This window comes from Lissotriton vulgaris, chromosome 2_1 (assembly GCF_964263255.1).
Source record: "Lissotriton vulgaris chromosome 2_1, aLisVul1.2, whole genome shotgun sequence".
NCBI lineage: Eukaryota > Metazoa > Chordata > Amphibia > Caudata > Salamandridae > Lissotriton > Lissotriton vulgaris.
In genome coordinates this window covers 654,044,251-654,059,428 of record NC_141687.1, presented here as the reverse complement: position 1 = coordinate 654,059,428, position 15,178 = coordinate 654,044,251, and positions in this window count along the sequence as shown.

Sequence of the window (15,178 nt, the reverse complement as noted above, 5' to 3'; positions counted from 1 at the left end):
ACTTTAACCCCCCCCACCAAAAAAAAAAAAACGCTTGCTGTTGCCGATGTCCTGGGGTGTTTTCACACCCCTTAATGGGCGTCCGCAGTTCAAAGCCATGGAAAGCCACTATTCACAGTGGTTATCCACAGTGGTTCTCAGCTCGTTTTCCTCACTGTGTGATATTGGCTCCTCACCGGGAGACTGACACGATTTTGGCTCCCATCACACTGACACCGTGTAACACTTTTTTTCAGTCTGCATTTTAAAACAGCGCTTTTGTTTTACTGCATTTTTCAAATATACTATTATCAGAAAATGCCTGAAACGGAGCATTGCTGGAGTATCTTTACTCACACTTGCTACTATGTGTTTGTGTGAGTTTGTCTTGGGCCTCTAGCGCTTAAGAATGCATGTATTGTGTTAACTACCTGTAAGTGTGCCCAGGTGTCCCAGCGCTCCCTGGTTTGATTTTTCGCGTGATATATTCTTTATAATAAGCTGTAGGATGTAATTTTTTTTTACAATTCCCTTTAAGTCCATGTGGTAGGATGCAACCTGTCACCTTAATGTCACTGATATATTTTCAATTAAACCAAAGTTGTTTGGGTAGGCATTAAAGAGTGCTGGTGAAAGTGTCATTCTTGCCAAATAAAATCCACGCTCGCCTGCCTGTGTGTGTGTGGCTCTGTGTGTGGCTCTCTGTGTGTGTGTGGCTCTGTGTGTGTGTTGCTCTGTGTGTGGCTATGTGTGTGGCTCTGTGTGTGTGTGGCACTGTGTGTGTGTGTGTGGCTCTGTGTATGTATGTGCCTCTGTGTATGTGTGTGTGGCTCTGTGTGTGTGTGTGGCTCAGTGTGTGTGTGGCTCTCTATGTGTGTGGCTCTCTGTGTGTGGCTCTCTGTGTGTGTGGCTCTCTGTGTGTGTGGCTCTCTGTGTGTGTGTGGCTCTGTGTGTGTGTGTGTGGCTCTGTGTGTGTGTGTGTGGCTCTCTGTGTGTGTGGCTCTGTGTGTGTCTGTGTGTGGCTCTGTGTGTGTGGCTCTGTGTGTGTGTGTGGCTCCATGTGTGGCTCTCTGTGTGTGGCTCTGTGTGTGTGTGTGGCTTTGTGTGTGTGTGGCTCTCTGTGTGTGTTGGGCTCTTTGTGTTGGGCTCTGCTTGTGTGTGTGTGTGTGGGGGGCTCTGTGTGTGTGTGTGGCATTTGCGAGAGATTAAGCTATTGGCATTGTAAATGACAATGCCATTTATTTATCTGTTTTCAAAACCAACACATAAAAAATAGCCATTTACAATGCCAATAGCTCTAGCGTTTGCAAAGGCGAGACCGTTGCATTGTAAATGCTTGTTGTTCTTCTAACTTTATCTTCTTCTGAGTCACTTTGTTCTGTTTGGCTCGATACGTCTACTATTGTATTTGGAAGCTTTTCATTCAGAGTGTATTTCAGTCTCCCTTTGGCCATATATCTCCTTTTTTTTCCCTTTTTTACTTGCACAGAATCACGAGATTCAATACTTGATTAAAAACTTCTCTTGTGTGGTTCTTTTCTCATTTGCACTTGTTCTTGAATCAAACTTTCTTCTTCATTGGCATTGACAACAGCCTCACGAGACCCAGTAGCTGGTGCCCACATTTTTTTTACTTTGATCAGACTCTCTTCGACTTTCAGTCTGATCTTGATCTCCTTCATTTGTTTCTGATCTTTCAGGTGGACTTGGGACTCTTCTTGTGTGGCTTGCTTAGGTCCAATGTGGTAAGCTACCCCACTTCTCTGCTGTAGTTGTCACCAATACCACTTGGTAGAGCCCATGCCAACGTGGCTCCAAACAAGACTTTCTTACATGTTTCTAACACCAGGATCCACTCTTCTGGACTTAGGTCAAGTGCTTGTTCTTGCTGTGTTGTTGTTGAAACTTCACCAACAAAATGAAACACAGAACCCACCACATCCGCCAATACTTTGCAATAATCGAGTACTAGATCATCAGTTATATTCATCAATGGATTTGCTGGAACTATTGGCTCCCTCATTACTCTCCCTATAATCACTTGGTGGGGTGATAATCAAGTCCTTTTGTCAGGAATACTTCTCAGACTCATCAGAACTAAGTGTTAAGCATCTGGTCATTTTAGTGCTGTGGACGCACACACTTTTGAAAGTCTCGACTTAATGGTGCCATAAATCTGTTCGACCACACCTGAACCTTCTGGTTAATAGGCACAATGTAATTTTTTCTCAATTTGCAATGCTGCACAAATCGTCCACATTACTTCATTGTTTTAATGTGTTCCTCTATCTGTTTCTAAAGAGACAGAAATCCAAGCCTGTGTATTATCTCTCTTAGCAGCAATTTAGCAACAGTGAGACTATAATTTTGTCTTGTTGGATAAGCTTCTACCCAATGAGAAAACAGACAAACCACTACCAACACATATTTCAATCCATTACATGGAGGAAGCTCGATAAAGTCTGCCTGCAGTCTGGTAAATTGACCTGCTGCTTTTTCAATTCATCCCCAACCTACAACAGTTTTCCTCCCTGAATTTTGCTGCTGACATGTTATGCATCTCTGGCAAAGACTCACTGCAATGACCCTAAACTTGGGATTGTATCATGTTTGCATAAATAGCCTAATTATTGCATCTTTTCCTACATGTGTTAGACCAGGATACATCCTTGCCATTTGCGACAGCAAGCTGTCTGGCATTATTGGTCTCCCATCAGTGTAAATCCACGCTTCATCTTCAGCCCTAAGTGAACAACCTGCTTTGATCCAAATTTATTTTTCTTCCTCACTAGCTTCTTCCTGAAATTGCCTAACTGCTTCCCATGTCTCCACAGAAGAAAATATTAGATGACAATTTGTATCATATTTCTGCGTCTCTTTGTTAATTGAAATTGAATTTTGGGCAAAAAACATGCAACTTGTTCAGCATATCTGTTACCATTGGTGATATAATCATTTCCAGATTTGTGTGCAAAACACTTCACAATTCCAATCTCTTTGGGCAATTGTAGTGCAACTAGTAACTCTTCAACATAGTTACCATTTCTAATTGGTGAACCAGACAATGTCGAAAATCCACGTTGTGACCACAAGTGTCCAAATCCAAAATAGTGCACAACCCCAAAACCATTTTGACTGTCAGTAAATATGGTTATTCTCAAATTTTTGCCAATTATACATGCAACCAGTTCAGAAATCTGTGCTCCTTTCAAACATGAAGCTTCAATGACCCTGGCCACTGTACACACAGCATATGAAACACGCAAAGTACCTTTATCATCTCTCAGGCAAGATTCATCTACAAACATTATGCAATCAGATTCAGGCAACTGTGTGTCTCTTATATCAGGCCTTGGTTTTGTACACAATTCAGACACATACAGATAACCATGTTCAGCTATATCCACTACTTCCTCACAACTTTGACAGTGTAGCCAGATTCAAATGTGTACAACTTGTCACAGTTACATTCCCTGCTCCCAGAATCACTCTTTCATATCTTGTCAACCAACTACTTGTAAGATGCTGTGTTCAAGTTTGTGTCAACAAGATCTCAACAGAATGTGGCACATACACTTTCATTCAATTGATTCACTCTGTTCCAAACTCACATAAGTAACAGCAACTGCTTTTAAACATTTTGGTAATGCTGAAGCCACAGAATCTAGTGTTGTAGAAAAATATGCCACTGGACGGCTTGCTGTTCCATACGTTTGTGTTAGAACTCAAAGCGCATCACCATCCCTTTCAGAACAGAAATGGGGAAAGTCCTTGCTATAGTCTGGCATTCCTAATGCAGGCGCTCGTCAAAGGCATCCTCGCACCACTACAAATGCCCTCATGCATTCTTCATCCAGTTCAATTGGATGAGTCACATCCTTATGTGTAAATCTCTTTAATGGCTTGAATGACATGAAAAGCCACTGGTTTCATTGTCTGAAGTATCCAACCATACCCAAATGAATTCGAACTTCTGTGTTCTGGGAGGATTAATTTGCAAAATCACAGTTATTGGATCTTGTGATACTTTCCTGGCTCCTTTCTCAATTTTGTGTCCCAAATACAGAACTTCTTTTTTGACAAAATTGCAATTTAGCAGGTGACACTTTATGCCCACCTACTGCCAAATGGTTCAGCAGAGCAATTGTATCTGTCACACATGCTTCCCTTGTACTTGATGCAACAAGTAAGTCATCAATGTATTGCACCAACACTGAGTCTTCTGGCATTACCAATGACTCTAAGCATTTATCAAAATCTGATTGAAAATTGGGGGACTCTCTGTATATCCATGAGGAACTCAGCACCATGCCAAAACACGGTCTCTGAACCGGAATGCAAAAAAATATTGATTATCCAGATGCAAGGGTATCGAGAAAAATGCTTGGCGCAAATAAATCATGGTAAACCACTCTGCATCAAAAGAAATTTGATAAAGAATTACTGCTGGGCTTGCCACTATAGGGCAACAAGGTATCACTATCTTATTAATTTTCCTCAGGTCTTGAATTATCCTATACTTCCCACCTGGTTTCTTAATCTCCATAATAGATGAATTACAAGGACTTCCTAGTATCTCTCTCAAAATGCCTTGTTCAATCATGAATTCGATTACAGGTGTTACTCTTGCAATGGTCTCAGGACTCATTTTGTATTGTGGCGTTTTTTGAAATTCTGCACCTTGTTTGACTGAAATCTGAATAAGATCAACTCCTTTCATCAATTCAATGTCTTTCCCTGAAAAATCCCACACATCAGTCATCACTGTGTCTCTCAATTCAATAGGCAAGTCCTTCACTGTAAATAAAAGATACAGATCATTCGCTTCTGTCCCTTGCCACGCCATCATAATTTTGAACGCAATATCTTCATCCTGTGTCAGAAATGCTATACCATCTGGTGTACAATAGTAGATGCAAATCATTTTGCATAACAAATCTCTACCTAGCAGGTTAACTGGACCCGTATCACACACCACAAAATGAAGCAAGTCTCTAAAATCTCCAATGTGTACTTTTTTTTCTCACTGGAGTTTTGATCAATTGATTTGAGATGCCTACAACTTGGATAGTATCCCCTGAGAGGGGTAGGTTAGGAATTTCCACAGTTCTCACAGTGGAACAGATCGAACCAGTGTCCACATGGAATGTAATTACATTACCTTCGACTTCTCCATCTACAAAAGGACCACACTGATCTACCTCTAGAGATGCACCAAGCATGCACTCCTTCTCCTCCCCCAGGCACCGTCATTGAGAATAACTCTCCTGGCACTGCAACGCATTTTGATTATTATTAACTCGTTCTCCCATAGGAAAACCCACATTTGCACTGTATCTCTGTATTTGAGCATTCACATTGTTTGGCATCAGGCTTGTGGTATTTGTACCTGTGTAACTACTTGTTGTGGCTGTATCTGATTTCTACTTACCTCCACTTGCATTTGCTGATTAAAATCTTGATTAATTTCATTATTTTCTAGAAAAACCTTACACTCACGTTTCCAATGTCCCAACTTGCCACACGCATGACAAGGACATTGCTTTTTCATCTCTTCTTTATTACCTCTACCTCTACCCTTTCCTTGAGTAAGAACACCTCCATTCATCATAACAGCTCACAAGTTAGAAATCTGACCATTCTGAGTATTCTGATTCTTACCCTTTCCTTGGATTACCACCTTTCTGTGCTGTTTCATCAGTGCGCACATCAATTTGTCTTTCAGCTTCTTATGTCTCAAATCAATATCATCACTACAATATTTTGCATACTGTAATATTTAATATACACTCTTATTTTACCAACAAATCAAATGTTGCTGAATCATGTTATTAATATCTGGTTTCAAACCAAACACAAACCTATACACAAAATGTCCCATATCTTTGTCAGGTATGCTTTCAAAACCACTATACTGCAAAATAAGTATTGGGGAATTTTGCGGATCTGCGATCCGCAAATTTGCGCGAAATCGCCAAAAAAATCCACGAGTTCACGGATAAATCTGCGAACTCGTGGATTTTCCCGATCAGAGCAGCAGATGAGGAGCAAGAAGCTCCTGGTCACAGGAACTGCAAGGGGATTGCGCTCGTGAAAGTCAAGAATGCAAAGGCCTCCATCAAGCAGCACAGCTAATTTTCGAAGGTAGATATGGGGAGAAAGACCACCTGCCCAGCCTCGAGAAAGCGCACAATTTTTTTGGGCTGATTAAGCAGTTACTGAATTTGAGCTTCAACTCGGGCACCTGCTTTTTTTCAGATCTTTAGTGCTTATTGTTGAGGTTTAATTTTTGTGACAGGGGCATCATGCCAGAATAAATCCTGCCCTGCATATTTCCAGCGACCATGTGTGTGTAACTTTGCCATCGCGCCGAAGGGCGCCGGGGTCACTCGAGGGAGCTGTCCATCATAGTGGGTTAAGGGTGAGAAGACGGTGCACACTGCTAGTGTGTGGGGCGGGGAAACGGGGGGCTTCTATACGAGCTCACATGCCTATTATGTGTATAAAAGGTCAGTGACCGATCAGAGCAGCAAATGAGGAAAGAGAAGCTCCTGGTCACAGGAACTGCACAGGGATTGCGCTCCTAAAAGTCATGGATGATTGTAAAGGCCTCCATCAAGCAGCACAGCTAATTCTCAACGGTAGATATGGGAAGAAAGCACACCTGCCCAGCCTCGACAAAGCACGATTTGGAGATGAGGAGGAAGAAGCTGCTGGTCACAGGAACTGCACGGGGATTGCGCTCTTGAAAGTCAAGAATGCAAAGGCCTCCATCAAGCAGCACAGCAAATTTATGACGGTAGATATGGGAGGAAAGACCACCTGCCCAGCCTCGACAAAGTGCCCGTTTCTTTGGTCTGATTAAACAGTTACTGAATTTGAGCTTCAACTCGGGCACCTGCTTTATTTCATATCTGTAGTGATCCCTGTTGAGGTTTAATTTTTGGGACAGGAGCGTCATGCCAGAATAAATCCTGCCCTGCATATTTCCGGTGACCATGTGTGTGTTACTTTGCCATCGCGCCGAAGGGCACCGGGGTCCCTCGAGGGAGCTGTCCATCATAGTGGGTTAAGGGCGGGAAGATGGTGCACACTGCTAGTGTATGTGAGGGGGTGGCAAACGGGGGGGCTTCTATGCGAGCTCACATGCCTCTTGTGTGTAAAAAAGGTCAGTGACCGATCAGAGAAGCATATGAGGAGAGAGAAACTCCTGGTCACAGGAACTGCACTGGGATTGCGCTCGTAAAAGTCAAGGATGATTGCAAAGGCCTCCATCAAGCAGCACAGCTAATTTTCGATGGTCGATTTGGGGAGAAAGCACTCCTGCCCAGCCTCGACAAAGCACGATTTGGAGATGAGGAGGAAAAAGCTCCTTGTCACAGGAACTGCACGGGGATTGCGCTCGTGAAAGTCAAGAATGCAAAGGCCTCCATCAAGCAGCACAGCTAATTTTCGACTATAGATATGGGGAGAAAGCACACCTGCCCAACTTCGACAAAGCACGATTTGGAGATGAGGAGAAAGAAGCTCCTGGTCACAGGAACTGCACGGGGATTGCGCTCGTGAAAGTCAGGAATGCAAAGGCCTCCATCAAGCAGCACAGCTAATTTTCGGCAGTAGATATGGGGAGAAAGCACACCTGCCCATCCTCAACAAAGCACGATTTGGAGATGAGGAGAAAGAAGCTCCTGGTCGCAGGAACTGCACGGGGATTGCGCTCGTGAAAGTCAAGAATGCAAATGCCTCCATCAAGCAGCACAGCTAATTTTCGACGGTAGATATGGGGAGAAAGACCACCTGCCCAGCCTCGACAAAGCGCACAATTTATTTTGGGCTGATTAAGCAGTTACTGAATTTGAGCTTCAACTCGGGCACCCGCTTTATTTCATATCTGTAGTGCTTCCTGTTGAGGTTTCATTTTTATGACAGGGGTATCAAACCAGAATAAATCCTGCCCTGCATTTTTCCGGCGACCATGTGTGTGTAACTTTGCTTTCGCGCCGAAGGGCGCCGGGGTCACTCGAGGAAGCTGTCTATCATAGTGGGTTAAGGACGGGAAGACGGTGCACACTGCTAGTGTGTGTGGGGGTGGCAGGGGGGAATGGGGGGGCTTCTATGCAAGCTCACATGCCTCTTGTGTGTATACAAGGTCAGGGACCGATCAGAGCAGCATATGAGGAGAGAGAAGCTCCTGGTCACAGGAACTGCACAGGGATTGAGCTCCTAAAAGTCATGGATGATTGTAAAGGCCTCCATCAAGCAGCACAGCTAATTTTCGATGGTAGATATGGGGAGAAAGCACACCTGCCCAGCCTCGACAAAGCATGATTTGGAGATGAAGAGGAAGAAGCTGCTGGTCACAGGAACTGCACGGGGATTGCACTCTTGAAAGTCAAGAATGCAAAGGCCTCCATCAAGCAGCACAGCAAATTTTTGACGGTAGATATGGGGAAAAAGACCACCTGCCCAGCCTCGACAAAGTGCACGATTTTTTTTGGCTGATTAAGCAGTTACTGAATTTGAGCTTCAACTCGGGCACCTGCTTTATTTCATATCTGTAGTGATTCCTGTTGAGGTTTAATTTTTAGGACAGGAGCGTCATGCCAGAATAAATCCTGCAGTGCATATTTCCAGCGACCATGTGTGTGTAACTTTGCCATTGCGCCGAAGGGCCCCGGGGTCCCTCGAGGGAGCTGTACATCATAGTGGGTTAAGGGCGGGAAGACGGTGCACACTGCTAGTGTGTGTGGGGGGTGGCAAACGGGGGGCTTCTATGCGAGCTCACATGCCTCTGGTGTGTATATAAGGTCAGTGTCCGATCAGAGCAGCATATGAGGAGAGAGAAGCTCCTGGTCACAGGAACTGCACTGGGATTGCGCTTGTAAAAGTCAAGGATGATTGTAAAGGCCTCCATCAAGCAGCACAGCAAATTTTCGACGGTAGATTTGGGGAGAAAGCACACCTGGCCAGCCTCGACAAAGCACGATTTGGAGATGAGGAGAAAAAAGCTCCTGGTCACAGGAACTGCACGGGAATTGCGCTCGTGAAAGTCAAGAATGCAAAGGCCTCCATCAAGCAGCACAGCTAATTTTCGACTGTAGATATGGGGAGAAAGCACACCTGCCCAGCTTCGACAAAGCACGCTTCGGAGATGAGGAGAAAGAAGCTCCTGGTCACAGGAACTGCACGGGGATTGCGCTCGTGAAAGTCAGGAATGCAAAAGCCTCCATCAAGCAGCACAGCTAATTTTTGGTGGTAGATATGGGGAGAAAGCACACCTGCCCATCCTCGACAAAGCACGATTTGGAGATGAGGAGAAAGAAGCTCCTGGTCACAGGAACTGCACGGGGATTGCGTTCGTGAAAGTCAAGAATGCAAATGCCTCCATCAAGCAGCACAGCTAATTTTCGACGGTAGATATGGGGAGAAAGACCACCTGCCCAGCCTCGACAAAGTGCACAATTTTTTGGGGCTGATTAAGCAGTTACTGAATTTGAGCTTCAACTCGGGCACCTGCGTTATTTCATATCTGTAGTGCTTCCTGTTGAGGTTTAATTTTTGTGACAGGGGTATCATACCAGAATAAATCCTGCCCTGCATATTTCCGGCGACCATGTGTGTGTAACTTTGCCATTGCACCGAAGGCCGCCGGGGTGACTCGAGGGAGCTGTCCATCATAGTGGGTTAAGGGCGGGAAGACGGTGCACACTGCTAGTGTGTGTGGGGGTGGCAGGGGGGACAGGGGTGGCTTCTATGCGAGCTCACATGCCTCTTGTGTGTATAAAAGGTCAGGGACGGATCAGAGCAGCATAAGAGGAGAGAGAAGCTCCTGGTCACAGGAACTGCACTGGGATTGCGCTTGTAAAAGTCAAGGATGATTGTAAAGGCCTCCATCAAGCAGCACAGCAAATTTTCGACGGTAGATTTGGGGAGAAAGCACACCTGGCCAGCCTCGACAAAGCACGATTTGGAGATGAGGAGAAAAAAGCTCCTGGTCACAGGAACTGCACGGGAATTGCGCTCGTGAAAGTCAAGAATGCAAAGGCCTCCATCAAGCAGCACAGCTAATTTTCGACTGTAGATATGGGGAGAAAGCACACCTGCCCAGCTTCGACAAAGCACGCTTCGGAGATGAGGAGAAAGAAGCTCCTGGTCACAGGAACTGCACGGGGATTGCGCTCGTGAAAGTCAGGAATGCAAAAGCCTCCATCAAGCAGCACAGCTAATTTTCGACGGTAGATATGGGGAGAAAGACCACCTGCCCAGCCTCGACAAAGTGCACAATTTTTTGGGGCTGATTAAGCAGTTACTGAATTTGAGCTTCAACTCGGGCACCTGCGTTATTTCATATCTGTAGTGCTTCCTGTTGAGGTTTAATTTTTGTGACAGGGGTATCATACCAGAATAAATCCTGCCCTGCATATTTCCGGCGACCATGTGTGTGTAACTTTGCCATTGCACCGAAGGCCGCCGGGGTGACTCGAGGGAGCTGTCCATCATAGTGGGTTAAGGGCGGGAAGACGGTGCACACTGCTAGTGTGTGTGGGGGTGGCAGGGGGGACAGGGGTGGCTTCTATGCGAGCTCACATGCCTCTTGTGTGTATAAAAGGTCAGGGACGGATCAGAGCAGCATAAGAGGAGAGAGAAGCTCCTGGTCACAGGAACTGCACGGGGATTGCGCTTGTAAAAGTCAAGGATGATTGCAAAGGCCTCCATCAAGCAGCACAGCTAATTTTCGAAGGTAGATATGGGGAGAAAGCACACCTGCCCAGCCTCGACAAAGCATGATTTGGAGATGAGGAGGAAGAACCTCCTGGTCACAGGAACTGCACGGGGATTGCGCTCGTGAAAGTCAAGAATGCAAAGGCCTCCATCAAGCAGCACAGCTAATTTTCGACGATAGATATGGGGAGAAAGACCACCTGCCCAGCCTCGTCAAAGTGCACGATTTATTAGGGCTGATTAAGCAGTCACTGAATTTGAGCTCGGGCACCTGCTTTATTTCATATCTGTAGTGCTTCCTGTTGAGGTTTAATTTTTGTGACAGGGGCGTCATGCCAGAATAAATCCTGCCCTGCATATTTCCAGCAACCATGTGTGTGTAACTTTGCCATCGCGCCGAAGGGCGCCGGAGTCCCTCGAGGGAGCTGTCCATCATAGTGGGTTAAGGGCGGGAAGACGGTGCACACTGCTAGTTGGGGGGGCTTCTATGCGAGTTCACATGCCCCTTGTGTGTATAAAAGGTAAGACACCGATCAGACCAGCAGATGAGGAGAAGGAAGCTCCTGGTCACGGGATTGCGCCCGTGAAAATCGGGGATGCAAATGCCTCTATCAAGCATCAGCCAATTTTCGATGGTAGATATTGGGAGAAAGCACACCTGCCCAGCCTCGACAAAGCACACGATTTTTTGGGTCTGATTAAGGAGTTACTGAATTTAAGCTTCAACTCGGGCACCTGCTTTATCTATATCTGTAAGTGCTTCCTGTTGACATTTAATTTTTGTGACAGGAACCTCCTTGTCTACTTGTAACTATTCTCTGACCCTGCTTTGAGGGCAGAGCAGGGTCAGAGAATAGTTGCAAGTAGGCAACGAGGCGCCGCTCAGGAAGCACTTACATTGTTACAGCAGGTGCCCAAGTTGAAGTTAATTTCTTTGTAACGAAATTAGCTTCAACTTGGGCCCCTGCTGTAACCCTTTAAGTGCTTCCTGAACAAAATTCGCCACAATTTGCCACAATTTCGCGAGATTCGTGGATCGCAAAATTGCGGAAAATCTGCAAATTCCGCGAGTGGAACGAATTTTTGGCCCTTACTTACTGTAAAAGCCTTGCATAGTAATGTACTGGTTCTTTTGTCTCCTGAGCCGTTCTATCTACTTTTACCCAATCTGTCTCTTTTGGTGAAATTGTTCCCTTGGTAATTATATTTTTTCATCACTTTATCTGATGGTGCTCAAGTCTTTGCTTCTCTGGGATATTCTTCTTTTGGCCAATCTACTTCAATTTTACATTCAGTTCCTAAGTCAGCTGGAAGCACAATGTAAAATAAACCATCCAAATCTTCCAACAAGACTTTTGAAACGTTTACAAAACTCCACTTGTTTATACCACTCAACTGGTTTCTCTCTCAATATGGGAAACTCATTTTTAAAAGACAGTATATCCTGTTTTGACCACAAAATGTGAACATATCCACCTCCTAGTGCCTCTCTCATTGGATACATAGTTTCAGTCCTTGTTGTCTCTGTCCCTTTTCTCACACTGGTACATAGACAATGTTCCTTTATTTGCAAGTATTTCTTCTTTCTTTTTAGCCCATCTGCCTTTCCAACATTCCAATTCCCCCCATTGTCTCAATGTATTAAGCAACTCCTTACACTGCAATCACTTACCAGAAGCATTTAAACTCCCCAAATCTTTCTCACTAAAAACTAATCTATATGTCTTTTGCAAAGCCTTGATTTCTCAATGTCAACTCCATATGTTTGTGCAACTTCTGCAAACCTCTCATGAAGACTCTTCGCTCTCGTTGTAATATTCTTACACAAAAACAACAAATCATCTTCCTGATATTTACTCAGTCTCTCTGGGCTAATCTTACATAGAATCATTTCCTCCAAATCTGCTTTTAATCTGTTTACGTCCATGCTTCTATCAACCTTATTAGGCACCATCCCTCTAATCCATTCATCCAACTCTACCGGTTATGGTCCTATTGAACCTCCTTGAACCTCCAAAAGTAGGTGTCATTTCTCTCACATTTTGCACTAATATTCTAGGTTCCATTTGTACATTACCCTTTGAAGTTTTCTACTGATCTTTGTGAAATATCAATCAATGTTCCTGTCTCACTGACATCAGCACCACCATTAACCCTATTATCATTAACAGGTACTGTCAAAGTATGCACTTGTGAAATATTCCGACCCTCTCTATACAATGGGACCATTTATCACAGGAACTGATAAAGTTTCTGCATTCAGATTTATTTGAGTAATCTTTTGTGTTAAATCATACTTTACCTGACTTGTTACAGTTGTACTTCTTGTCTGTGAAGACTGAGGAATCTCAACTTGAATCAAAGGAGCATTCGGAGTAGTTCTTTCCTGTTCTTCCTAATATTGTGGAGGTTTGTTTAGTAATAACTCATCTAATAACTCATCATCAATATCTTTTGGATCTGGATCTGAACATTCTAAATTTTTCTTTATCTCTTTACACTTTCCTCCAGCCTAATCCTCTACTACAACAACCGAATATAGACCTTCACCTGCTACAATCACATCCCTTATCCATATTTTCATTTGGGCATACCATTTTGCCTCTGAGTATCTACTCACAGTATTTTTATATTTATTTGCAGACCTGCCTCTGTCTCTCTTATACACCTCATGCTCCCATTCCTCAAGTGCTTCATACTGGATGGGTCTAGGAGTTGGTCTCAATTGATTAATTTGATATCTTAGATTCTCTAAAAACCTCACATTAAAAGTAGCATAATCTGGAAACGCCAAATTCCCATCTCCTTCTGTATATTTCACCCAATACTCCAACGAGGTACATGTATGGTATCCTCGTTCTAAAGATAAAAAGAGGAGCAGGAGTATCATAGGAATTCCCTCTCTAATAGGTATAGGCTCATCTTTTCATCATATTTTCATCATTTTCAATAACCTCATTCTATTTTTTTCGCTACGCTAAAAACCCAAACAAATCAAAGTAAACTCTTCCATAAATCCATAACCGTTATTGGTTCACGCTGCCCAATATCAGCTCGGCTCACACCAACCAACCAATTACAACACAGGACCCTTTCGTGACGATTCACACTAGCTAACCAATGTCATTGCAGCTCTCTGTGACGTCAGTATAACTCTTACAACTGATTCTCCCTTACCAAAGTAATCTGCAGTAAATTACAAACTCTTCTTAAAGGAAAACAAAATAAGAAACAAAATAAAACAAACCTGCATTGTCTGCCCCACTAAAGAAAGAGATAGATTCTATTTTTCAAATAAATATTTCGCTACTAGTGGAATATCGACCAGCGTTACTCCACCCCCATTCAAATAAAAATTCTCAGGAATTCTCCAGCTGCACTTTCTAAAAGTACCCAAATAAATCTCCACTGTACTAACTTCATAGTTCCCTATGCAGTATTAAGAACCCATCTGTTGTCTAATACCACACCAGCAGACAACGCAATACTACCTGCCCATTGGGCTAATATCATCCCAGGATCTTAGGGCATTTCGGACCCATCTTTTTTAAGGTCAATGACGGACCACAGCATATAACAATAGTATGATATGTTAATAACCAAAATGGTTAGTTCTGACCTATTAAATTCTCAATTGAATCCAATAAACCATCAAGTCTGCTACCAAAAACGGATCCAGCATTTGGGGACTGCAAATTTCTATTGTCTGGACCCAAATTTAATACCTAACAGTCCCTTTAACACTGCATGAGTTTAAACTAAATCTTACCAATTTGTATTTTATTTATTTAACCTCTTCCATCCTCAATGAATTTTGATAGTGGTCAGTGTTTGGCAAAATAATAACAGAATCCTAAAGAAGTTTCATCATAAAGAATAATGATTCAATATTACTATATTGACACTAATAACAACAAACTTTGTTTATGAATCAATATGATTTTACTTAAACTAACGTGATTGCTCAACAGTAATGAAATAAATCACTATTGTACATCTCAAATATCAGCGCAATGAGAGAGTGGATAGGTGAAGAGACAAAAATATAAAGACATTTGCAAATAAGATTCATGCAAATTCAGGATATCATACTAACCGATCACGCAAAGTTCTAGGAATCAGGAAAGCTACCCTCTGCCATGATAGTAAGCTTGGCCACTCCAAGAAGAACTGAGGAGCAGAGTTTACCGCCTTTTCATGAAGGTAGTCCAGTAACTCTCAGCAACCATAGGGGGTGTAAAAGCGACTAATTCCCATTTATTAAAACAAACTTCCTTTATATTCTTATATGTATAGATCAACTACAATGAAAGAGCCCTGAGGAGAATCTGCGATTTTTTACAGATTCGAAACGCGTCGGCAAACGGCAGACAGGCACTATAAAATATCTGCCCCTGAAGGGATTATTCATTATCTCTGAATTGATTGCTAAACAAAAAATTCAATTCTTGTTGCCATTCTTTCACCTTGTGGGTTT